Source organism: Ipomoea triloba, chromosome 3, assembly GCF_003576645.1.
Source record: "Ipomoea triloba cultivar NCNSP0323 chromosome 3, ASM357664v1".
Lineage (NCBI taxonomy): Eukaryota > Viridiplantae > Streptophyta > Magnoliopsida > Solanales > Convolvulaceae > Ipomoea > Ipomoea triloba.
The window spans coordinates 23,711,613-23,715,567 of record NC_044918.1 but is presented as its reverse complement, the minus strand read 5'-3'; the positions used below and the strand labels follow the sequence as shown (position 1 = coordinate 23,715,567).

The following is a 3,955-nucleotide window of genomic DNA, read 5'->3' as shown; positions in this document are numbered from 1 at the left end:
CCTTTGAGATCACTTAACTTCTTTCGTATCCCATTCACAATAATTCGATTGACATTCTCTACTTGTTCGTTGGCTTGAGGATAGGCTACGGATACCTTAGTGTGCCGAATCCCGAATTGTTCACAGAACTCGGCGAAGGGCCGACAATCGAACTGCCGATCGTTATCACTTATCAAATGCTCGGGGATGCAAAACCGATAGATTACGTTCCTCCAAAGGAATTTTCTGCATTGATACTCGATGATAGTGACTAATGGCTCGACCTCTACCCATTTGGTGAAGTAATCAACAACTATTATGCAGAACCTGTTTCGCCACAGTGCGACTGGTAATGGGCCCAATAAATCTATACCCCATCTTACAAAGGGAATGGTAGTGGTGACCGACGTATAGAAGGAAGCCGACCTTGTTTCTCTCCGAGCGAAGACTTGACAAACAGGACACTTTGCCACCTTTCGAATGCAGTCTCTAACCATGGTCGGCCAATAATATCCTTGCAATACCAATTTTCGTGCCAAAGTGTGAGCTCCTTGATGCGCCGAGCAAATCCCAGAGTGTGCTTCTTCCATCACCTTTTCAGCATCGGCCAGGAACAAACACACCAGTAGGGGTCCCCCAAACGACCTTTTGTACAGCCTTCCGTCATGCATGACTTAGGATGGTGCATTTCTTTTGATTCTTGCTGCTTCCACCGGGTCATCGGGAATGATAAGGTCGGCTAACACCTGAGCTTCTGGAGTACTTTCCTCCTCATTGTCACTCTCTCCTTGGTTTCGCCCTTGATGACTCATTACATTGATTTTTTCCTCAACCTCATCCCGAGCTTCTATACTTGATTGTTTTACTATCTCTTTCCGACATATGCCTACTAAGTACTCTGGTATTCCTCTCAACTTTACTTAGACAGAACGTCTACCTCCGAGTTTTCTGCCCTAGGAACATGGTCGATCTCATAAGCTTGGAACTCCTTTAGGAGTCCCTTAGTCACTTACTTGTACTGTCTCATTCTTTCTCCTTTAGTCTCATAAGATCCTTTCACTTGCCCGACTACCAGACGTGAGTCGATCCAAATGCGAAGCTTCTCGGCTCCTAAAGCTTTGACCACTCTTAATCCACCGAGGACAGCCTCATACTCAGCGTCATTGTTGGAAGTTTTGAACTGATACTCCAAAGCATAGTATAGTCAGAATCCTTCTGCGGTAGTTAGGATTACTCCCCCCAATTCTAAGTTGACGCACCATCAACATGCATCTCCCACCATCCCTTGGACTCGGAAATAACCATAGAGTTGTCTTTTGCCTCTTAAGCCGTGCACTCCACTATAAAGTCTGTCAGTATTTGGGCTTTGATGGCAGGTCACGGCTGGTATTCGATTCCATATTGGATAAGCTCGACTGCCCACTTGACCAATCGACCAGAAGAGGTCATATTCATGAGAACTCCAGCCAACGGCTGATCTGTCAACACTCGGATAGTGTGAGCTTAGAAGTAAGGGGACCAACCTCCTTATTAAACATTCGGTTGATCTGTCAACACTCGGCTTAGGAAACTTCTAAACTACTATATGAACTCTTTTCTTATTACATTTGGATACTTTTCTAATCTATGCCGATCTTCCTTCCATATCTCCCGCCTTCCGCTGCCAGACTCCTTTAGGAAACCTCCTTAGACGCCTTTCTTACACCGTCCTTCCCGCACCGCCTTTCTTACCTCGGCCTCCATCTTAGGTCGGTCTAGACCGACTCATCCTCTTCTCACTCCTTTAACCCGCTCTTTATTCCATAGTACTTAGTTGCTTCAATAGCACTGTTCAATCACTCTCAGTCTAAGATCTTCAACTGCCTTGTCACTCCTTCCTCGAACCCTCGACCGACCGACTCATCCTCGGCCGACCTATATCGCGTTATCATGCCTTCTTCCAAGCCCTCTTCCCCACTTTATCAATCGTCCCTTCAATTCACTCCGAGCTTCTAGTACCGAGCCTTAGCCTATCCCCCATCAATGTCCATTCAATTTATTTATATGTATAAACTGTCTTAACTAAATATGCATAATATATTAACGGTATGTACATATTGTGAATGTCATTTTAGACCAAGGTCCACAATATAGTGCAAGGTGGATCCTGATCCATGACATCCATCGTATAATTTTCCTACGTGTTGTACCTACCAATATAATTGTTATACAGTAGACAATGATCCACACACCTGTGCGGCGGACTATGTTCCAATATGACGTTGTTTCTTTTTATTTAAAAAAAAAAACGATTACTATGTATATTATCAAATGAACTTGTAATACAATTAAAATGATACTTTAGTGTTGTTAAAATGAAACTAAATAGTAGAACTCATACAAATATGTATATTGTCAAATGAACCTATAGTAAAATTAAAATGATGATATTTTAGTGTTGCTGTAATGAACCTACTGTATGTATTAAATGAAATTGAATAGTAGAGCTTATACATATAGATATATTGTCAAATGAACCTGTAGTAGAATTAAAATGATATTTTTGTTTTCCTATAATAAACCTATTATGTGTATAAAATGAAACTGGATAACAAGAGATATGGAGTATAATTAAAATGATAATTCAACATTACTATAAATCTATAATGAAACTAGTGTGTATAAAATAAAACTAAAAAAATAGAGCTCATACAACAGTAACGAATTAGGAAAACGGTAATGATTTGCTTTTTTTTTTTTTTTTTTACAATTTCTAAAATTAAAATCAAACAATGTCATTTTATTTCATGCTCCACGCTACTACATGGACCATGATCCACAATAAAATTTGCATTTACCTACCCTTAAATTTATTTAGTTTTTTTTTAAAAAAAAATATTTTTATAATGTGATAATTGATATGTAGGTAAAAAAAATTGGTTATAAATTTTTATTCTATTCATTTTTTTCGTTAATAAAATCTAGATGTGTGAGGAGTTGTATTCATATGTATATTTATCACTTTTTATTAAAAAAAATTTTTGAAAAAAAAAAAAAAAGAAAGAAATTTACAGGAACAAGACACAAGAGTTTTGGGCTCAGGGATGTAGTGAACACTGAGAAGCAAATAAGAACGAACATTCGTATATATATCTTTAGGATTAAACTCAACAAGGGTCCATAGCTCAGTGGTAGAGCAATTGACTGCAGATCAATAGGTCACCGGTTCGAACCCGGTTGGGCCCTATTTAGTGCTTAAATTGTAATTTTAACATTGATTTATTGAAGTTTTCTTTACATCCTGGCAGAAGTTTCTGCTGAGAACTTTAACAAGATAATGCCATCTAAGAAAATGGTAATATATGCTCTTCCCAAGAACGAAAATTAGGGGTATTCACAACTGTACAGCAGAGAAATGCATGGATATCACTTGTATGTGAGCAGAGGAATGAAAGTCAGCAATAAAGTTCCTTTTGAAGTTAAGCTGTGGTATTATTCATAAAATAATACACCTCTCACAATTTTACACTTAAATCATGTGAATCAATACACTTAAAGCATGTCATTTGAGAATCCTAAAAAACCGGTTTATGAGGAAAGTGCAGTCAAACCATAAATTTTAACAAATCCACCATTACTTTTAGCAACAACACTTCCATAGCCAGACGCGTGGAAATTTCCAATCTGCTAAAACTATGCCTAACGCAAGTTAGGCATGAAAAAACATTTTGGCTAGCCAGGCCTTCATTAAAACCCATATTAGGAGAAGAATTGGCGACGGAAGTTCGACGTCTATATGACAATCTCCTTGGCTACCGAATACGAGAAATCTCAGGATCGAGACATCACTGCATCCAAAGGCAGCTCACCTTTTTTCTCTCCGTCCGTTTAACGGTCCGGGATCCACCCACGTTCGCTCCGGGAGGCACGGGAGCTGGCCCAGGGGAAATCGTCACTTGTGGGAGTTGAACCCGGGTTCTCCCGAAATTCCTCCCCA

The 3,955-nt window shown here is 39.3% G+C and overlaps 1 non-coding gene across 1 annotated transcript; it reads left to right on the top strand.

Moving 5' to 3' along the window:
- Positions 1–3,132: 3,132 nt before the first annotated feature.
- Positions 3,133–3,204, top strand: TRNAC-GCA. Its single transcript has one exon. It is a non-coding gene; the product is annotated as a tRNA-Cys (tRNA).
- Positions 3,205–3,955: the final 751 nt, after the last annotated feature.